Raw genomic sequence first — 23,239 nt, 5'->3', positions numbered from 1 at the left:
TGGGTGGTGATTCAGCACGGCCCCAGCCGGAGCTGGCTGACCCGCACAAAGCAGAGATAGACGAAACCAGATCACATGCAAACAGAATAGCAAACGAACCACTTAGCTGAACCATGTAGTGAAAGAGCAGGAGACATCAGACCTCAGAAGGCACAGGAAGAATATCACCAGCAGGGATAGAGGGAGTCAGCTGTCTTAAATCCCAATCAGAAACCCCAGATCTCCAATCGTCTTCCTCATTATCAGGTGGCAAGCCTCTGTCAATCAGATAAGCTCCACTACCTCCAGTAACCACCAGAGGGAGTCCAGAAAGAGAACTCGCAACCCCTCTGTCAATCTGACCAGCTCCACTACCTACAGTAATCACCAGAGGGAAGCCAGAGAGAGAATTCCCAACAGCAAACCGGATGGAATACCATGCCGCTGCAAGATGCTGTGGTAGCCATGCTGGTTCAGTATGCCTTCAATTTTGAATAAATCCCCACCAGTGTCACCAGCAAAGCACCCCCACACCGTAACACCACCTCCTCCATGCTTCACGGTGGGAAACAGGCATTTAGAGTCCATCCGTTCACCTATTCTGCGTCGCACAAAGACACGGTGGTTGGAACCAAAGATCTCAAATTTGGACTCATCAGACCAAACCACAGATTTCCACTGGTCTAATGTCCATTCCTTGTGTTCTTTAACCCAAACGAGTCTCTTCTGCTTGTTGCCTGTCCTTAGCAGTGGTTTCCTAGCAGCTATTTTACCATGAAGGCCTGCTGCACAAAGTCTCCTCTTAACAGTTGTTGTAGAGATGTGTCTGCTGCTAGAACTCTGTGTGTCATTGACCTGGTCTCTATTCTGAGCTGCTGTTAACCTGCGATTTCTGAGCCTGGTGACTCGGATGAACTTATCCTCCGCAGCAAAGGTGACTCTTGGTCTTCCTTTCCTGGGGCGGTCCTCGTGAGCCAGTTTCTTTGTAGCGCTTGATGGTTTTTGCCACTGCACTTGGGGACACTTTCAAAGTTATCCCAATTTTTCAGACTGACTGACCTTCATTTCTTAAAGTAATGATGGCCACTCGTTTTTCTTTACTTAGCTGCTTTTTTCTTGCCATAATACAAATTCTAACAGTCTATTCAGTAGGACTATCAGCTGTGTATCCACCAGACTTCTACACAACACAACTGATGGTCCCAACCCCATTTATAAGGCAAGAAATCCCACTTATTAAACCTAACAGGGCACACCTGTGAAGTGAAAACCATTTCCGGTGACTTCCTCTTGAAGCTCATCAAGAGAATGCCAAGAGTGTGCAAAGCAGTAATCAAAGCAAAAGGTGGCTACTTTGAAGAACCTGGAATATAAGACATATTTTCAGTTGTTTCACACTTTTTGTTAATTATATAATTCCACATGTGTTAATTCATAGTTTTGATGCCTTCAGAGTGAATCTACAATTTTCATAGTCATGAAAATAAAGAAAACTCTTTGAATGCGAAGGTGTGTCCAAACGTTTGGTCTGTACTGCACACACACACACAACTCTGGCAAAAATTAAGAGACCACTGCTAAATTTTCAGTTTCTCTGATTTTTCTCTTTATAAGTACATTTTTGAGTAAAATTTACATTGTTTTATTCTATAAACTATTGACAACATGTCTCCGAAATTTAAAGCTAAAAATGTTGTATTTATTTGCAGCAAATGAGAAATTGACAAAATAACAAACAAATGCAGTGCTTTTAGACCTCAAATAATGATACGAAAACAAGTTCTTATTCATGTAGAAACAACAATACTAATGTTTTAACTCTGGAAGAGTTCAGAAATCAATATTTTGTGGAATAACCATGATTTTTAATCACAGCTTTCATGCGTCTTGGCATGCTTTCCACCAGTCTTTCACACTGCTTTTGGGTGACCTTATGCCGCCCCTGGTACAAAAATGTAAGCAGTTCTTCTTTGTTTAATGGCTTGTGATATCCATCTTCCTTTTGATTACATTCCAGAAATTTTCAATGGGGTTCAGGTCTGGAGATTGGGCTGGCCATGGCAAGGATTTGATGTGGTGGTCCTTCATCCACACATTGATTGACCTAGCTGTGTGGCATAGCACATTGTCCTTCTGCAAAAAACAGTCCTCAGATTTGGGGAACATTGCCTGAGCAGAAGGAAGCAATAGTTTTTCAAGGATAACCTTGTATGCGGCTTGATTCATACGTCCTTCGCAAAGATTAACCTGCCCAAGTCCAGCCTTGCAGAAGCATCCCCAGATCATCACCAATCATCCACCAAATTTCACAGTGGGTGCAAGACACTGTGGCTTGTACGTCTCTCCAGGTCTCTGTCTAACCATTAGATGACCAGGTGTTGGGCAAAGCTGAAAATTGGACTCATCAGAGAAGATTACCTTACTCCAGTCCTCTATGGTCCAATCCTTATGGTTTTAGCAAACTTCAGCCTGGCTCTCCTTTGCCTCTCATTGAGGAAAGGCTTTTATCTAGCTTTACATGACTTGAGCCTTGCCTCAAGCAGCCTGTTATGAACTGTTCTTGCCGTGCACTTCACCCCAGCTGCCGTTTGCCATTCCTTGTGTAGTTCACTTGATGTGATCCTGCGGTTGCTGAGTGACATTCGAATAAGATGGCTGTCATCCCGGTCAGTGGAGAGTCGTTTTTGCCCTCTGCCGGTCTGTAGCTTTGTTGTCCCCAATGTCTGCTGCTTGACCTTGTTGTAATGGACTGCCGTCTTAGAAATTTTTAGGTTGGAGGCAACATGACGCTCACTGTATCCCTCTGCTATTAAAGCCAGAATTGGGCCATTCTTTTCCTCACTCAAGACTTTTCAACCCCTTTGGCATGGTTAAAAGTTATTTTTTCATTCCTATTACATTTGGGATATTACTAGCACTTGTTTTACCATCCAGCTTGTCCTATTGCAAGAGGATTGTGAACATCACAGCAGAGTTTTTTATACTTTCCTTTGTTAAATAAGATTTGGTTCAGCTGATCACCTAACCAGAAGCACATTAAGTAGAATGAGGTGTACTCTGGTTGGAATTCAACTGGAATGGAATGGCTGTCAGACATGTATAGGTGCTGATTTTTATAAAACTGTGCAGTGGTCTCTTAATTTTTGCCAGAGCTGTATAAATATATATGCAATGGAACGATATTGGTCTTTTCCCCATTGATAATTTCATTTGATGTTTTTCTCTTTCCTGCAGGTTTTGTGTAAACGGGTTCCAGCAGATAAGCATGTGAAAGACACTGAAGACCCTGAGCCAGGTTACAGCAAAAGGTGAATATTTAACATAAAATACATTACAACAACTAAAGACTTAAAGGGAACCTGTCACTTATAAAATGCTATTTACCTGCATATATAGTGGTATTCTGCAAGTAAATAGCGTTTTTCCTCCTTCGTCTCATTGGGGGACACAGGTACTGTGGGGTGTATGCTACTGCCGTCTGGAGGCTGACACTAAGTATACGAAAAAAAAAGTTAGCTCCTCCGCCGCATACACCCTCGTCTTGATTGCGGGCAGAAACCAGTTTTTTGCTTAGTGTCCTATGGAGGCACATGCAGTCTGGATCTCTCCAGACTATTTTTTTTTTTTTTTGCTTTCTTGCTATGAAGAGGAGACAGGGGCGACGGATCCTATTGAAAGGGTCCGGTCTCCCCAAACCATCAACGGGCGAGCACGCGTTGAGTATCGCCTCCGTGTATCCTTTCCCGCTCCGAGGGGCATCTCTGAGACTTTTCCCCAGACATCTATTTTTCTTTTTTATTTTATGAAGATAAGACAGGGGCAATGCATCCTATTGAAAGGATCCGATTTCCCCAAACCATCAACGGGCGAGCACGTGCGAGTGTCCCTCCACGTATCCTTTTCCGCGACGTGGGACATTATGCCAGACTAAGCCCTGTCCACCCCTAGGTATTGAAACCATGGGCTTGCACAGAGGCACAAGACTAGTCTGTGCGGCCCCCTCTGCTCCACCAACGCAAGATGGCGGTGCTGCATGGCGGCGGACGGTCCCTCTCCTCGCCCCTGTAAGGCGGACGGACTTAGGGTGCCTGCACCGTCCTAAAATGAAATACCCCAGGTGCCGCTACCAGTGGCAGGTATGGAGCTGGGGAGGGCCCTGGGCAGTGTTTTTTGGAGGAGCAGGGTAAGGGCTCACACTATGAAGTCCCCTGAGGTTTTTCCACTGTTTATAATGGGGCTAGGGCTGCGATCTGCAAGCGTCATTACCCCCCACCCTCCCCCCGCCTCTCTCCCTCACCTCTCTCCCTCTTCGCCTCCCCTGCTCCCTCCGGGTACCTGCACGTGGCTGTGTCCGGCAGGAAGCTCAGCAGGGCCGCAGACCTGCACCGCCAGCGGATGTGAGGAGAGCGGCATGAATGACCCGATCGCCGGGGTAGCGGGGCCGCCAGCGCACGTGCGGGTGGACGGTGTCTAATTTAGCCCGCGGCTTCGGCCTAGGCCGCGGGTGGAAGTTCCGCTTCCCGGCATGACGTCATAGTCGGCACCGCCCCCCGTGACTAGGGCGGGCGCCGGATAAAATTGAGGCCCCGGCTTCAGTGCAGGGTAGGCCGCGATCAGGAGAGCACTCGCAGCATACCCAGAGGTGAAGGAGCGCATCGGATGCAGACCCAGGAGCGCGGGGGGGGGGACACACAGGAGCAGGGTAAGTGCGACCCCTGTCCCGGAGCCACACTACGTGCATTAAAGAGTTACCCTCCTCCTCCTTTCACCTCGAACTTTCATAAATTTGGCCTAATCAGCAATATGTCTGGGAAAGGAAAAACGCACACGTTCCTTTATGGCGCATGTGTATCCTGTGGGGTTATGTTCCCACGAGCGCAGACTAATAAGTTATGTGAGGCCTGTGACTCCGAACGCGCCCAGGAGCCCTCTCCTGTGACAGAGCCCAGGGGTCTGGATCCCCCGGAATGGGCGTTATTACTCTCTCGGTCCATGGTTTCGCTTACGAAGGCGATTGAGACCCTTCAGGCCCCGGATAGGGGTAGAGACGACGGCTTGCCTGTTTGGAGGGTTCATCCACCTCACCAGAGCCTCCGGCCTGCAGGGGCTGCACTCTCTCTAGACAGACGCAGAGGAAGAGAACCCACACTGCGTCTCCGGGCCCCTCCGTTGCTTCGGCATCCGTGAGTGCGACGTCTCGCTCACCGTCACCATTTTCCGGGAGCTTCAGGTTATGACGTGGAGGAATCCTTGGACATGGATACTCCGTGGTGTCGGGAGACGGTAGACAGTCTCATTGAGGCTGTCAATCAAACTTTGGGTATTGAGGAGGACGTCTCCGTAACCGCAGGTCATAAGGTATCCTTTAAGAAGGCCAGGCGACCGCATAGAGTGTTTAGCACTCATCCAGAGTTCAAGGACATAGTGCAGCGGCACAAGGAATGTCCAGACAAGGGTTTTTCGGGCCAAAAAACGCTAGAAACGACTGCAGGGCTGTGGAGTCGGAGTCGTGGAGTCGGAGCTCATTTTGGTGGAGTCAGAGTCGGAGTTGGAGTCGGTATAAAATGGAGCGACTCCGACTCCTAAAATATATAATAAATTGGGTACAGTAATTCAATGCAGGATGTGCTGAATATTTTTTCATAGGAGTTTGGGAAAGTTATGAAATGTCCTATAAATGGCTGTTCTATTCCTGATCTAAGGCTACATTCACACACAGCGTTTTTCCTGTGTTTTTTGAGGATACGTTTTTCAGCTGCAAAAGCTGATCATCTTTTTAAAAAACCGCATCACCTGAAAGGTTTTTGAGCTCATAGATAATGTTTTCAATAGCAAAAGCAGATTAGAAATCTGCTCTATTAATCCATTTATCCATATCTGTCTATCCATATCGTATCTGTACCAAAAAGAATGAAAACCGGGTAGTACACCAATATATATTCTGTTCTATCTAAATGTCTTGATTATTGTATCATAGAAATGATTAAATGTCTGAGGTTCACATTGTACTACAATAAATTTTTCACTTAAATATAAGCAATATGTGTGGGAGTCGGAGTTGTGGAGTCGGAGTCGGAGTAAGGGAAATTGAGGAGTCGGAGTCACAGGTTTGGCTTACCGACTCCACAGCCCTGGAAACGAGATATCTGTTTGCACCAGAGCTCTGTAAGAGATGGGCGGAATCTCCGGTTGTGGATCCCCCAGTGTCACGCCTGGCCTCAAGAACTTTGTTGTCGGTGCCTAGTGTTTCTTCCATTAAAGACCCCACGGATCGGCTCATAGAGAGTTTAGCCCGCTCGGTGTATGAGGCATCAGGATCAGCACTCTCTCCTTCATTTGCGGCAACATGGGTAGCCAAGGCCATGATGTCATGGTCAGTTTCTTTAAATAAGGTCCTACAGGATAGAGACCTGCCGACGGAGGTGTCTGAGATAGCAGGTCAGATCACGATGGCGGGTGACTATTTAATCAATGCGTCCTTGGATGCGGCTAATTGCGCAGCACTAGCGGCGGCGAATGCAATCGCCATTAGGAGAGCCCTGTGGTTAAGGCTATGGCGGGCTGATTCAATTTCCAAGAAATCCTTGACTTCCCTGCCTTTGTCAGGGTAGCCGCCTATTTGGGGAAAAATTAGACAAACTTATCTCAGATGCTACGGGGGAAAAAGCAGCTTTCTCCCACAGCAGAAAATTAAACTGCCATTTCGTCAGCCTCAGGCACGCTTTCGAGCATTTTGCAGCCCCGGGTGGATGGCAGCGGCCAGTTCTTCCACCCCAGCTCGCTACAACCAAGACAAGGAGCGTCAGCCAACCCGCTGGGCAGGATGCGAGGCCGCCCGCCCAGGTCAAGGGGGGCCAGGTCCCAGAGGCCCTCAGCGAAATGACTCGGGGCATCCGGTACCCGAAGACGGCAGAGTGGGCGGACGTCTACTCAGGTTCTGCCACGTCTGGGTCGCGGTGGCGCGCGACGCATGGGTGGCGGAATTAGTGTCGTCTGGGTACAAAATAGAATTTGTCAGAGATCCTCCAAGACGATTTTTTCTTTCCCGGCTTCCCAAAACAGAATCCCGGGCAGAGGCATTGCTAGGGGCCATCAAGGTACTGCAGCGCAACGGGGTCATTGTCCCTGTACCAGAGTGCGAAAGAACTCAAGGTTTTTATTCCAACCTGTTCGCGGTACCCAAGAAGGACGGGTCAGTAAGGCCGGTTTTGGACCTAAAGCTCCTGAACAGGTTCATCAGAATCAGGCACTTTTGAATGGAATCTCTCCGTTCAGTCATATCGACCATGGAGCAGGGAGAGTACTTGGCCTCGATCGATGTCCAGGATGCTTACCTGCACGTCCCTATTTTTCCCCTGCATCAAAGGTTCCTACGTTTTGCAATCGATGGTCGGCATTTCCAATTTGTGGCTCTGCCTTTCGGGTTGGCCACCGCCCCCAGAGTGAAGGTAATGGCGGTCGTCATGGCCATTCTACATTCTCGGGGCATAGTGGTTTTACCGTACTTAGACGACCTCTTAGTGAAGGGTCCGTCCTTTCGGGCATGCAAGGAAAATGTCAGCACCACGCTGGATACCCTATCTCGCCTAGGATGGTTGGTCAACGGGAAAAAGTCGTCCCTTGTTCCAGCTCAGAGGATTTCATTCCTAGGGATGAATTTCGACACCTCCCGAGGGTTGGTAATTCTCCCTCAGGAAAAGGCTCATGCGCTCCGGCAGCGAGTTCGGAATCTTCAACAACCAGGCCCTCACACCATTCGGTTCGGGATGAGGGTTCTAGGGAGGATGGTGGTGGCAATGGAAGCGATTCCGTTTGCCCAATTTCATCTTCGTCCCCTGCAGCACGCTCTCTTGACATCTTGGGACAAGAGTCCATTCACGCTCGATCATCAGTGCAGGTTGTCCTCTCGAGTCAGACGATCACTTCAGTGGTGGACGCACGACTCCTCTCTTCTTCAGGGGAAGCCCTTTCCCCCAGATCAATGGTTGGTGATCACAACCGAGGCGAGTCTTCTCGGTTGGGGAGCAGTTTTCCGCCATCACACGTCTCAGAGGCAATGGTCGCATCAGGAGGCACGCCTCCCGATCAACTTGTTGGAGATTCGAGCGGTGCGGTTGGCACTGCAACATTCACAGCACTTTCTAGCAGGACGTCCGGTCCGGATTCAATCGGACAACGCCACGACAGTGGCGTACGTGAATCACCAGGGAGGCACGCGCAGCAGGGCAACCATGCGCGAGATAGAGCATGTACTACGCTGGGCCGAGGGGAACCACTCGGTAATCTCAGCAGTCCACATACCAGGCGTGGAAAATTGGGCAGCAGATTTCCTAAGCCGGCAGGGTGTCGCGGCCGGGGAATTGTCCCTGCACCACGAGGTCTTCCAGCAGATTTGCCAACGGTGGGGGACTCCGGACGTGGATCTGATGGCCTCCAGGGAAAATGCCAAAGTGGCCGTGTTTGTCGCTCGGTCTCAAGACCCGCGAGCAATCGCAGAGGATGCGTTGGTCCTACCTTGGAACCAGTTTCGGCTCCCATACCTGTTTCCCTCGCTCCCACTACTTCCGAGGGTCATCAGAAAAATCAAGACAGAGGGGTTTCCGGCAATTCTGCTGGCCCCGTCGGGCATGGTACGCGGATCTAGTGCAGCTCCTCGCAGACGTTCCTTGGTGTCTGCCGGAACGACCAGACTTGCTGTCTCAGGGGCCGATCTGCCACCCGAACTCAGGGGCCCTGTGTTTGACGGCATGGCCGTTGAATCTTGGATTCTGACCCAGGCGGGGTTTGGGCGTGAAGTGGTTGCTACAATGGTTAGCGCCCGGAAGCCTACCTCGGCGAGAATTTACCGTAAAACTTGGAAGGTTTTTTTTCGTTGGTGTCGAGAACACGGGGTTGCGCCACTGTCCTTCTCGGTTCCCAACATCCTGGCTTTTCTTCAGTCAGGCCTAGATGCAGGATTGGCCCCGAGTTCCCTTAGGAGGCAGATATCGGCCTTGTCTGTCCTCTTCCAGCGAAGGATCGCTACTAATATGCAGGTCAAGACGTTCGTTCAGGGGGTCTCTCATTTGGTGCCCCCCTTTAGAGCGCCCAAGGACGCCTGGGACCTTAACCTGGTCCTGAGTGTCCTGCAGGAAGCTCCTTTTGAACCGTTGCAAGATATTTCATTATCATATCTTTCCAGGAAGGTCGTATTCTTGGTAGCCATAACTTCCATTAGGCGGGTCTCGGAGTTGGCAGCCCTATCTTGTAGAGCACCGTTTCTGACTTTTTACAAGGATAAGGTAGTCCTTAGACCAGCTCCTCCCTTTCTGCCGAAGGTCGTGTCCTCTTTCCACATTAATGAGGACATTGTTCTGCCTTCATTTTGTCCAGCGCCAGTACATAGGGTGGAAAGGGCGCTCCACACGTTGGACCTAGTGAGAGCGCTCAGGAGGTACGTGTCAAGGACGGCACCTTTTCGCCAGACAGACTCGCTGTTTGTGATCCCCGAAGGGCGCAGGAGGGGGCTCGCAGCCTCAAGGTCGACCATAGCCAGATGGATTCGTCTAACTATTCAAGAGGCTTACCGTATTAAAGGCACACCGATTCCTACAGGGATAGGGGCGCACTCTACTCGGGCAGTGGGCGCCTCTTGGGCGCTTCGGCACCAGGCTTTGGCAGAGCAGGTATGCAAGGCGGCAACCTGGTCCAGCCTGCATACTTTTTCTAAGCATTACAATGTGCATACTCAGGCTTCATCAGATGTGAACCTGGGTAGAAAAATTCTCCAAGCAGCAGTGGCGCACCTTTAGACAGGAGGGCATGCGGCTTGGATCAGTGAGTTGACTTCCCACCCAGGGACTGCTTTAGGACGTCCCACAGTACCTGTGTCCCCCAGTGAGACGAAGGAGAAACATGGATTTTTGTGAGTACTCACCGTAAAATCCTTTTCTCCGAGACGCTCATTGAGGGACACAGCACCCACCCTATGAACCAGTTGGCTCTTGTTTAGTTAATTAGTATAATTCCTTTTTAAAAGTAGGGTGGTCCTTTTTCAGACATATGGTATTCTGCATTAAAGGGAATCTGTCACCCTTTTTTTGGCTTTGCAGCTGCTGGCATAGACATCGGGGGCTTATCTACAGCATTCTGTAATGCTGTAGATAAGCTTCCGATGTAACCTGAAAGAGAAGAAAAACACGTGTTGTTATACTCACCAAGGTGGGCGGTCCGGTCCGATGGGTGTCGCCGTGCCATCTGGCGCCTCCCATCTTCATGCGATGACGTCCTCTTCTCCCATCCTGTAATGGCTCCAGGGCAGAGCAGAGTCCTGCAGTGCGCAGGCGTCGGGAGAGGTCTGGCGCCTGCGCACTGCAGAATTCTGCTCTGCCCTCAACAGGGCAGAGCAATGCGCCTGCGCCGGAGCCATTTCAGGACAGGAGAAGAGAACGTCATCGCATGAAGAAGGGAGGCGCCGGACCGGACCGCAACACCCATCGGACTGGACCGCCCACCTCGGTGAGTATAATATAATGTGTTTTCTTCTCTTTCAGGTTACATCGGGGGCTTATCTACAGCATTACAGAATGCTGTAGATAAGCCCCCCGATGTCTATGCCGGCAGCTAATAGGGGACAAAAAGGGTGACAGATTCCCTTTAAGGCTAATTTTTGTGTTCTCCTACTGCTGTTGCACTAAACTGGTTTCCGCCCGCAATCGGGGCGAGGGTGTATGCGGCGGAGGAGGAGCTAACTTTTTTTTGTATACTTAGTGTCAGCCTCCAGACGGCAGTAGCATACACCCCACAGTACCTGTGTCCCCCAATGAGCGTCTCGGAGAAAAGGATTTTACGGTGAGTACTCACAAAAATCCATGTATCCATGTTTTGTTGTTTTATCACAAGCTCGTCTGAAGGTGTATTCTCCCTGCAGCTGCTCTTACAGTCGTCAGGGCGGTGCAGTCGGCTGTTGCAGTCATCGAGGCGGTGCAGTAGGCTGTTCCAGTCATCAGGGCGGTGCAGTGGGCTCTTCCAATCATCGGGGCGGTGCAGTGGGCTGTTCCAGTCATCGGGTGGTGCAGTGGGCTGTTCCAGTCATTGGGGCGGTGCAGTGTGCTGTTCCAGTCATCGGGGTGGTGCAGTGGGCTGAAACAGTCACCGTTTGCTATACAGTGAGTGTTCTGTAATCACTTCCCTTGATCCTAGGCTTGATCCTGCTCTGCACACATACTACAGGCTGCCGGTCAGGGTGCAGGGAGAGTGATATCAGCGCTTGCTGTGAAGTGACCTGTGACTATAGCAGCCCACTGCACAGCTCTGGTGACAGCTAAGTGAGTAGCTGCAGTGAGAATATAGCGTATTTTTCCCCTTGTAAGACACACCTGGGTTTTAGAGTTGGAAAATAAGAATAAAAATATTTTGATCCAAATAGTGTGCTACAACATTTAATTTAATACTGTATACAAGAGGGTATTCTTAGGAATGATGGGGGTGGTAGTCACATTTTGACTGCCACCCCACTCAACGTTAGAAATACACCCACGTACTGTATACAAAGGTGTATTATGAAAGATGAGAGAGGTGGTGGTCACATTTACGATAAACACTTTGGTCACTTAGATTACAGTCCCTCCCTGTAGTGTTTTTACTAAATATGACTACAATCCCCATCATCCTTCAGAGCACACCCATTGGTACCATATATTCTGGAGGATGATGGGGGTTGTAGTTATTTTGCATTTCTCAGGTCAGCTATTGATCTCCCCTACAGTGTCTTTGCTCATTTAATTTACAGAGCAGATCTTTATTAATTCCCACACGAGTCTTTGTAGCAAGGACACCATCTTGTCAGGGACAGATTACTGATTGGTGAGGCAGCTCAGCAGCAGTTCCCTCCACCCATCAGTTTCCAGCCCTGCAGAGTGGCTGACCCTGCCCCATGCTGTGAAGGCCCGCCCCACGATTCACAGCTCACCGCCCACTTCATATGGCTGGCCTATCGCACGGTTGACATGACCGCCGGCTTCTCTCGGCTGGCCTGTCACAAGCTTGACATTACTGCACACATAAAATGGCTAGCTTGCCGCGTTCTTGACATGACTGCCCGCTTCACATGGCTGGTCTGCCGCACGCTTGACATGACTGCCCACTTCACATGGCTAGCTTGCCGCACGCTTGACAAGACCGCCCACTTCATATAGCTGGCCTGCCCCCCGGTGACATGACTGCCCATTTCACTTGGCTGGCCTGCCGCACACTTGACATGACCACCTACTTCATATAGCTGGCCTGCCGCACGTTTGACATGACTGCCCGCTTCACATCGCTGGCCTGTTGCGTGCTTGACATTACCGCACACGTCACATAGCTGGCTTACCGCTTACCGACTTGACTGCTTGCTGCACGTGGCTAGTCTGCCGCACGCTTGACATGACCGCTCGCGTCAAATAGCTGGCCTGCCATGCCATAGAATGTTATAGTTGGAAAGGACCTCAAGGGTCATCATGTCCAACCCTCTGCTCAATGCAGGATTTATATGGCTGACCTGCCTCATGGTTCACATAACTGCACGCTTCATATGGCTGCCATGCCACACACTTCTACTGACTGCTTGTCGCATGGCCTGCCTGCTGCAAGCTTTCACTGGGCCGTGATGAGTGATAGAGCAGTTCTCTCTTTCATGTAAATGTGTGTCATAATGTAGAATGTGGCCATGTTCACTTTATATGACGCACTGAATTTTTCCACTCACTACGGGGAGAAGAAAAGTGAGTCTTATAAAGCGAAAAATACAATAATTTAATTTTCTCCCAGCAGCTCCACTTGCAGTAACAGATCAAAACATGGTTAAACTGTTATTGGCATGTAGATTCCCAATATTTCTGCAGGTAAATAGATATAGAAGGCTGAGGGGCTTGTAAGATGTAAGCTATCTCTACTTGTAGCATTGAAGAATGCACACTTCAGGCCAGTGGTGGGACGACGCCACTGGTCTGATCAATCATGAGAGACCGCCTTCTGAACAACAGAGATGGGACAACACCATTAAGATGACATACATCAATGAGATCGCTGCAGCCAATCGCTGGCCTTCATGGTGACGCTATCATGTATGGCAAGTGACTGTTGAGGGCAGTAATTGTCTGCAGTGTTACATGGATGGCATTGCTCAAAGAAAGTAAGGCAAACCCAGTGGTAATCGCCGGCTCAGTCATATGCTTCACTGGGAAGCCACAAAACCAGTGTGAACAAAGACCTACCATATTTTTCACTCAATATGCCACACCTAGGTTTTAGAGGAGGAAAATAAGAAAAAAAATTAAATACTAATTTAATGGATGCCTGTAGACTTTTTTGGAGCAGTAGTCTCTTCATGAATCGTGGCAGAACTGTACATAGGGTATTCGGCTCTACTGTGCCCCCTTTGCATTTGTATGAGCCTCCTTTTTTTTTTAATTTTTGCACTAGTGTTGCCCATGTGGGGGAGCTTACGCACATTCATGTCCCAGCGTTCTTCAGCCATTTGGCGTTGGAGGTAGCGCATGGTCAGACTAGCCTCCGGCGGTCTCCTGCAAAATGGCGCCGTTGGCTATGCATGCGTGAATCAATGACAAGCCAAGATTCCAGTGGCGCCGTTTTGCCGGAGACCGTAATGTTACCCCCTCCTCCCAAGGCCCGTGGCATCGCCCCATTCCTGGCACCGCAGGCTTCCTGCTCCTGCCTCCGTGATTCTGTCTATAAGACACCCCCTCCCCTATTTCCTCCCATATTTGGGTGGTGAGGTTGAGTGCGTCTTATAGTCCAAAAAATATGGTACTCCTTTCTGATCCAATATTACTAACATTCTGCACATTTCTTTTTCTACCGTCACCGAGTGTTTCCTCCTCGTTCTTTCACTTGGCGTCCCGTCTCTTACCAGAAATACACGTGACTTTCACTTCAGAACAATCCATTTTTTTTCTTTTCTGTATATCACCGGATCTGCATTACATGATCGGAGATAAACAACACCGCTACTGATTGCAGCCTTCATCACGTAAGGCCAAGTTACTATGACAACTGATGAAAACGGCAGAAGAAGGAAAATTGGGGCGAGTGTCCTTGCCGTTAATAAAGGGTGTTATGATTGACAAAGCTGTACTTTCTGAAATTGCGCAAAGAACAGTTCTTGCATTGAAAATTGGATTATAATTAACAATTTAGTACCTCTCGGGAACATATGACTCCTAAACTGAAGCATCTTCTCTCCGCATGTGACAGTTTTTCAACAGAAGGATATAAATATAGTAATAGACAAAATTCCGTGCCGCGCCCGTCCTCAGGGTTCTTGTAATATTGAGGCTCAGCATAATTAGTTTCAATAGATTGGCGCCATTCTTGGAAGAAAGAAATTGTGTTTTTCACTTTTTTAATCCTTTGCTGTCCTGTAATAATTATAATTATAGACATTGTTCTATGTAATGCTTCATTTCACCTTGGGAGGCGCTTCAGACAAATTGAACACTTATTGAATGGCTCCTATATATTACAGCTTATTGCTAGGTGTCTCAGGAACAGGACACCCTGGGATAAGATTATCGTTGGGGGATGTTTTAACAAAACTTATTTTATTAAAGGGAATCTGTCATTAGTTTTTTACTACTAAATTTGACAGCATAATATAGGGGCAGAGACCCCGATTCCAATTATATTTCACTTACTGGGTTGCTTACTGTAATTTTGTTATATGCCTGAGATTTACCAGTTCTCTAAATGTTAAAGCGATCCTGTCAGCAGGATTTTGCTCAGTAAACTACAGGTATTGTCATGTTGGGATACAAATCCAGCTCACCAGACATAGCATTCCAACATCGGAGCACGAGACCGCTGTGTCAAAGCGCACAATCCAAGGCAATGAGAAAAAATTTTGTCCAGCTCCACGATGTAGTGAAAAATATTCTTTATTCACTCAATAGAAATGAGGTTTAAAAGCCAGCATGAGTTACAAGGCATGCGATCGATCTACGCGTTTCGAGTGGCTAAGCACTCTTAATCATGATAACACAGGTATTGTCATGTTGGGACCATTATACTGATTAAAATGATACCTGGGGTGAATAAATCTGTCTTGTGGTTCTTGTGTAATCAGTGGTCGAAGTTTTCAGTTAATGAGATGCCCATGCTCCAGGGCGGGACTGTAGGCAGAGTCTTATCTTCCTTCTCTAAGCCAGAGAAACCAGGGAAAGACCAGACCCAAAGCACAAACATGTTCCTCATCATGGAGAGAAAGACTGCTTCAGGGCAGACCTGTGGGTACGTCTTTCCTTGGTTTCTCAGTTACTAGGGGTGACGTCATCGAGGTTACCGCCGGTCACTGAGGCTGCATTGCCAGCTGGGCCCCTGAACTGCGGTGACCTCTGGTGAGATCAGCAACTGCAGGCTGATATTTTTAGGCTGGGGGGACAACATTCATGGCCCCTTTTCAGCCCAAGAATACCAGCCCCCAGCTGTTTGCTTTAGTTTGGCTGGTTGTCAAAAATGGGCGGGAGACCCCACACCATTTTAAACAAAAAATTATTTATTTAAATTTTTTTTTTTTAAAACAACAGTATGGGGACCCGTTTGTTCTTGATAACCAACCTTTGGAAAGCTGACCACTGAGGATTGCAGCCGCAGCTGTCCGTTTTGCCTTGCTGGTTATCAAAAATACAGAGTAACCACGCCATTTTTTTTTTTATTATTTATTTAGAGTGCAGGTGCCGGCTGATGAATACTGCCATCAGCCACCTCCTGTTCTCGCTGTTATTAGCAGCAGCAGGCGTACATTAGTGGTAGCAGTAGTCCAATCAGACGAAGCCAGTGACCGGAGGTAAACTTTTTACCTCTTATCACAGCTGTGGGCTCACGCTGTTATATGTCAGCGTGGGAACCGCAGCTGTTTGACCAGCGGTAATGATTTTACCACCAATCAGAGGCAGTGTCTGCGTCACTATCATGCACATGACGGCGTGAGAAACACCCGGTGTTCGGGGGGGGGTGAACCCTACAATTAACAGGGACTTACTGGTGAAGTCCGTGTTCGGTGTCCATGATCGAACAGTAGGTGTTCGGTACGGACGCCAAACTTGACTTTTCGGATTCGCCCATCTCTGTTCCTCAGACAACCATTGATAGCAGCCAAGGTGTGTAAGTGTGGGTACGTCTATGATGCTCATACTCCATAGGGAATAAATCGAGATGTTTTAAATATTTTGCTTCCATTTTTTCATATCAGTAACATATCTATCCATCTTCAGATCTTCATAATTCCACGACTTTTCCTTCTTGATGTTGCAATTTCAGTGTTGAGGAGTGTAGGAGTGTAGTCCAGGTATGTGATAAATCAGTATCAGAGTATAAAAGTTAAAGGGTAAATGATCTTTGCTTTGCTTGGTATACAGTTGAAACCAGAAGTTTACATACACTATATAAAAAGACGCTTGTTTTTCTCAATATCTGACATGACATCAGAATTAACTTTTCCCATTTTAGGTCAATTAACATTACCATAATAATATTTGCCAAATGCCAGAATAATGAGAGAGAGAAGGTTTTAAGGCAATTTTATTACGTACTGCAAAGTCAGAAGTTTACATACACTAAGATTACTATGCCTTTAAACAATTCTGAACTGCCCATATGATGTCTTGGAAGCTTCTGATAGGTTTTTTGGCAACATGATTATGTGTTTGGAGGCTTCTGATAGGTTTTTTGGCAACATCTGAGTTAGAGACACACCTTTGCATGTATTTTAATGCACACCTGAAACACACTGCTTCCTAATTGACAGAAAACAGGAAAGGTTTATTCTGTCAGATTTTGAGAAAAACGTGCATATGTGTCTTTTCATATAGTGTATGTAAACCTCTGGTTTCAACTGTATCTAATGAAAATTGTTTACTTGTACAAAATCCTTTATTTGTTTTCATCCAAAGTATTAAAACAATGCTCACTGCCGGTGACGTCTGTAGAATGGAACGGAGATACAAAAAATGGCTAAAATGTATTCTTATGGAACCCCGCTTAGTTTTCATCATGTATTTTCTAGACCAGACATCCATTACATCTTTGGCGTCTCCGTTTTCATGCCAGATATTAAGAAATGTTATGAGTCTGGAGACTTCATTGAATCCAGATTGCAACTGTGCATTGTGCCCAGACAAGACACGACAGGTCGCACGTTCCTGTAAGTATCAGGTCTTCCTTTGTGATCTTTATTGTTTACATGCTCCCTGCATTTTTCCTTTTGTGATGGTAATTGTAGGGTTAATTCAGAATGCAAACATTCAGCATGGAAAGGATGCAAATAATTGGAATTATGTGTGGAATTCGACAAGACCGAGAAAAAAAAGTGTATTAAACCCTTTGCCAAAACGTCTACCCTCCTTTTTTAATTAGGAGTTTGTTTTTCTTTTTGCTCGGTGGGAACCATAGTATTGTAGATCTGTAGTGCAATCGAGCAGTGAGGTTTGTGGGCAAATTCCCAAATTTGAGCATCGGTTTATTAGGATAAACTTGAATTTAATGGGTCCTTTGAGCTGCGCCATCATATTGATATGGATGTTCTCAGTCCCCAAATATTTAGTTCTGCTCGTTTAGGTGAGACTTTACACAAATGATCAGTATGATATGATGTTAGCTTTTAATTATAATTTGAACAAAAGAATATTAGTAAAGCTGTCACCAGATTTCACAATTAATCATTTTCTAATAATTTTTTTTTATTTTTACAATTGCAGACTGCATACTTTATTAAATACTGTACATTTCTTAGACCTGATGAGACTGGTGTACTTTTTTTTTTTTTTTTAAATCCATATCAGAATGGCTAATCCTGATATTAGGGGAAATCCTACTGTAGAGTGAAATGGATCATGACTAGTGATGAGCGAACGTGCTCAGATAAGGCGCTGTCAGAGCATGTTCGGGTTCTAACCCAGTGTCTTCAGCGTGCTCGAATAGTATGTTTGAGTCTCGCCGCTGATAGACAGCCACAACAGATGCGGGGATTGTCTAAAAAAAACTGGTAAGGCCGATTTCACATTTGCGCTTTATAGCGCAGCGACTGCCTGCGCACGGCCGCCGCAAAGCCCCGCCCCCTCCCGGCTCCCTGCCCGCCCCATCCGGTCATCGCCGCCTACTAGTGCACGTGGACGCTTGCGATCTGCGCACCCTATCTTTAGCATAGGGTGTGCAGATCGTGCGCTGGCCGTGCGCTAGCAGGATTTTGCCGTGCGCTGTGCACTTTTGAAGGTGCGCCGTGTGCGCCGAAATGCAACATGCTGCGTTCGGCGCACACGGGCGCACCTTCAAAAGTGCGCGGCGCACGGCAAAATCCTGCTAGCGCACGATCTGCGCACCCTATGCTAAAGATAGGGTGCTAAATATACCAAGTATGACTAGGACACATGGTAGCAATCATTATATATAATTAATTCGAGTCCCCATGTGTCCACTCGGATTAATTATGCCTATCACCAAATATAACATATCCAAAGAAAAAAAAGATGATTAAAAGGCTTTTATTACTAATATAAAGAAAGACTTTATTGTTTGGAACCATAGATAAAATACTACATATCACCAATTAGGGGAATAAGGGGAAGTAAACATACACATGTATATTGTGATTACACATCTAAAAAGACGCACATAACCAGCACCTGGAGATGTAAACTATACAACTCCAATTATATGACTATCCAAAATGGCAGTTTTGCTAAAAAATAGTACAACAACCTCAAAGTGGACAATACAATATTATATCCTCATATCCTACAACTGATTTAGAGAATTCATATTATGAATATCTATTATATTATGCCTCCACCGCCGAGGAAATAGCCGTTATATATAATAGACTTTATCACTTATAGTAGTAAATCTATATGGTGTGGTACCTAAATGCAGCCACTTATCCTGGCTAATCACCCATAATGTTATCTCTAATACCGCCAGCAAGTGGCCGCTAAACATCCATGCCATAGTGATTATCACCGGCAATAGCCGCTATATACAGATAACAACATCCACACCATAATGATCATTATCAACAATAGCCGCTACATATACAGAATTAACGTCCATACTACATTAATTATTACCGGCAGTGGTGGTCAGGAGGTGCTCAGGTGCCTGGATAGCGCGTCCGCCCCGACGCGCGTTTCAGACCTGCCTTTTTTTAATTATTGTAGTATGGACGTTAATTTGGATCTTTGGATAAAGATAGGGTGCGCAGATCGCAAGCGTCCATGTGCGCTAGTAGGCGGCGATGACCGGATGGGGCAGGCATGGAGCCGGGAGGGGGCGGGGTTTAGCGGCGGCCGTGCGCATGCCGTCGCTGCGCTATAAAGCGCAAATGTGAAACCGGCCTAATCCCTGCATGTGTTGCAGCTGTCGAACAGCCGCGATACATGCAGCCGCGGGGACTCGAACATGTTTTTTGAGCACGCCGAAGACCCTCCGTTAGCACCAGAGCATGCTCAGATAACACCGTATCCAAGCGGATTCGCTCTGGAATAATCATGAGTCCTTGTATATTTAGTCTCTGCTTAAACAGTCTGACTGACAGCTGCAGCTTGTCCTGGGCAGTGTGAGATCTCAGCAGCAGAAGGGAAGAGGGACAGTGATGAGCTTTCAATAAGGCGAGATTGAGTTAAACTTGCATCAATTATTTTAGCACCATTCTGAAATGGATTTTCAAAGTTAGTACACATGCATCGTCAAGTCTAAGAAGTTTATATACCATATGTAGTTTCATCTTCCAGAATCTGCTGTCCGCTATACAGGTAGCAAATGACTGATACAAGTCCTTACTGTGGGCTATACATTTTCAGCTAAAAAGGAGTGGTGTAATTTAAAAGTGCAATTCGTCCTACAAAAAAAACAAAAAACAAGCCCTCATATGTCTGTGTGGATAGAAAGATAAGGAAGGGGAGGAAAAACCAAAAACTGATATTGCCTGCATCATGAAGGGGTTAAGGGTATGTGCACATGTTCTGTATTTGCAGTAGAAAAATATCCTGCAAAAATACTGATGTTTTGGCAGGAAAAATGTAGCATAAAATACATTTTTTTTTTTTTACATGTTTTTAGCAAATTTTTAGGCATATTTTCATTATTTATTTTTTTTTATTTTATATGGGCCAAATGTCTGTGTGAAAAAAAATCGCAGCATGCGCTATTCTCTTCTGTATTTCGGATGAGACTCGCCCATTCAGATCTATGTGCACGCAAAAAGAAAAAAAACACATCCCGTGCGGATCAGCAGTGCAGCGTCTGAGTTATAGGGATACATTGCAATTCTCTATATAAGAAGTTGTATGTGATCTTGAGCATAGTATTATCTTGTGATGTATAATAAGGAACGCTGTATTGATGACAATAGAGATGGAAAATATTTTTTTTTATTTTCTGCATGAAAATCGGACAATTTTTTTTTAAATGCTCATGTGAATTTAGCCTAAAATTTGTCCATTCACATTGCGTTCAATGATTTAAAGGGAACCTGACAGCTGACACAATGCCGCCAGATCCACTAGCTGCACAGGCGGGTCCACGACGACTTCTCCCTCAAAAACCTGCAGATTAACCCCATACCCTTTTAAGAGCATTCTGAGTCAGTACCTCCATACAGCACCCGCACTGAAAGCCCTGCTGCCGGGAGATGATTACCTTTATTCCTCCCCGCAGGCTTGATTTGTCTATGTGGTGCCGGCATGGTTTCAGTCCTCGCTGGGTGCATAGAAAGCGTTGGCTGTAACTACACCCCAACAGTGACTGACAGCAGCTCAGCATTAGGGCTGGCTGTCAGTCAGTGCTGGGGACATGGTACCGCCGCCGTGCTCCATACTCAGAGTGTTGACTGCATCCGCCCCGGTACCACCCTCATGACTGAACGCCGAGCACTGTCAGGTGAAATTAAGCTCATTTTCTCCCGGCAGCGGGGCTCTATGTGCAGGGGCTGCACGCACGCTATTAACCTGCAGATTAACCCCATATCTACAGGTTATTTTACATGACCGGTTCCCTTTAATACCAACACATTGCCCTAGTAAGAGTTCATCACTCACATCAATGCCCATCACTGTTCGTGCTCACGATATAAATTCCTTATCTCGGAACGCGCACACAAGGCCAAATTCATAGGAAGCCAATTAGTTTGTTTTGGAAGAAATCGTTAAAAACCTAACACTGCCCACAAACACTGGGACAACACACAAAAGCTCCATGGCAATTTTGACCAGTAAGCCTTTTTTTTTTTTCCGTAAGGCAACCATGATGATGTACTGAGTGTTATTGGAAACGAGTCTTTCCAAAAATAATAAATGTAGTGTTTATATGCATCCTTTCGTCGCACACGTTTATTGATTTATCCCCTTTTACTGTTAACATGTTCAGTTTTTACAAACCGTTCATCTGAGAGGAGAAAAAAAAAAAAATCCTCCTATGCCGTACATTTTGTTCTGAGAGCAATCGGTTTTGCACACATATTTCCTCTTGCTTTTGAAACCTTCTTTTATACAGTGCCAGGTCTAATTGCCCTTATTTTAACGGTTTAGTAGATTCTTACGCTTTTTTGAGGAATAAAGTGAACCTTAATAAAACATCCCGTCTTCGGTAATCAATTTGAAATGCAGAAGACAGAACTATAATGAAGTTACTTGTGTTTTTTACTGTGTCCAGGTGCTTGACGAAATTAGTGACGTGTGCGTACTTCTGCACACCACTCATCGGTCATTATGGATGACTTTGTTGACTCACTTTATGGTTTTCGTTGACGATGGAATATATGTTTTGGCCATTGCTGTTAGTTCACTTGTCATGCGTCTCTAAGGCTCTGTTGTTATCTGGGCTATGGCTTGTACCTTTCACTGGAAGCCATGAAGCTATTCGAGATACGATGAACCATGCACCTAAATGGCACCAACGGGGTGTGTTGACTGTTGAGGTTTCTAGTGTTTCTACGGTAAGATTGGGATCTAAGGGGTACATTTTCTTGTGGCCTGGCATGTCAGAGTGGAGGAGACTTATACGCCATGCATGCTCCTCGAGGAACTTAAATATGCAACTAGTCTCTTCAGAGAGGAAGAGGACTTGAACTCTATCGCTGTCTATTAAAAGAAGCATTCCTAAAAGCCAATTGCGACCCTGTAATGAGCCTTGCCATACGACTTGGGATAAAAGCCAAAGCACAATCTAAATTTGCTTACACAGCGTTTCAGGCTGTTGCCCCTCGTCAATGCAAAGTATGCATGGCGTTTAAGTCTTCTCACTCCAACATGCCAAGGCCTGGCTTGTCACTCTCCACAAGGAGAAACCTTACCCCCTTAGATCCCTAGTCTTAAGCCTCTCACACAGCCATGTTAGATCTCACACTTTGCACTCATGAGGGACAACACCTCGAAACAGTGTCTGCAAATTAAGATTCTGGTCTGGCTTGTATCCTAAGTCATATGGCAAGGCTTATTAAAGGGTGGATATTGACTTTTAGGATTGCCACTTCCAGTAGGTGGCGCTAGCCTTCTAGTCCTCTTCCTTTCTGAATAGGCATTTTGCATACAGTAAGATTACCACTGCCGACTGGAATTCTCGACTGAGAAGGAGATGTTAACATAACTTTAGATTGGTGAGATACATTACAGCATAGTCATCAAATATTGGGGTTTTCCACTGATCTAATGTCCAAAGGGGCAACCCAACAATTCCTTCTGCAGATAATCTTGATCATTTGATGTAACCAGGGTGTAAGAGAGAAAATTGTCAGTTGTTTCACTGTTTCTTCGGAAGGAGAAGAGAAGTTGAACTACATACCTGTACTGTGCCTCCCCAACATTGTCTACCACTGAAACAGCAACCTATGAGATCCAAACAACCCAGCTATGGCACAATGGATCCTCTGGAATAGAATAAATTAGATTAAATGGCCATGTAAAAGGTGGCCATACACCTTGGTTGTTTGCCCAATTGTTTCTGACCTGCCAAGCGTGGATGCCTACTGAATAAGGATTAGGGTCCTGTTACATTTAGCGATGCACCAGCGATACCGACAATGTTACGACCCGGTCAGGATCGCTGATGCATCGCTAAATGGTCGCTAGTGAGCTGCCAAACAGGCAGATCTCACCAGTGATGCAGCAGCGATAAGCGATCTGTCGGCGGTCGCTCTTACCTGTCACACCGCAGCGATGTTGACGATTTCCGCCTGCATCCATACCCCGCTAGTCGGCCGCAGCGGGACGCCAACGAGAAAAAAATGGCCCAGGAC

General features: G+C 46.6%; 1 protein-coding gene across 3 annotated transcripts in view; it reads left to right on the top strand.

Moving 5' to 3' along the window:
- Nucleotides 1-23,239, top strand: part of MRTFB (myocardin related transcription factor B) — a 334,459-nt gene that overhangs the window by 78,867 nt on the left and 232,353 nt on the right. For 2 of the 3 annotated variants that reach the window (XM_073542887.1, XM_073542884.1), the window contains exon 2: nt 3,214-3,287. The gene's annotated coding sequence lies outside the window, so the exon portion shown is untranslated. Of the gene's footprint in view, nt 1-3,213; nt 3,288-17,043; nt 17,159-23,239 lie in introns of those variants that run through there. The other variant, XM_073542885.1, reaches the window with a different exon arrangement.

Source organism: Dendrobates tinctorius, unplaced genomic scaffold (assembly GCF_039654945.1).
Source record: "Dendrobates tinctorius isolate UK_male_01 unplaced genomic scaffold, ASM3965494v1 ptg000129l, whole genome shotgun sequence".
NCBI classification, from domain to species: Eukaryota; Metazoa; Chordata; class Amphibia; order Anura; family Dendrobatidae; genus Dendrobates; species Dendrobates tinctorius.
This window is presented reverse-complemented; position numbering and strand designations above follow the sequence as displayed.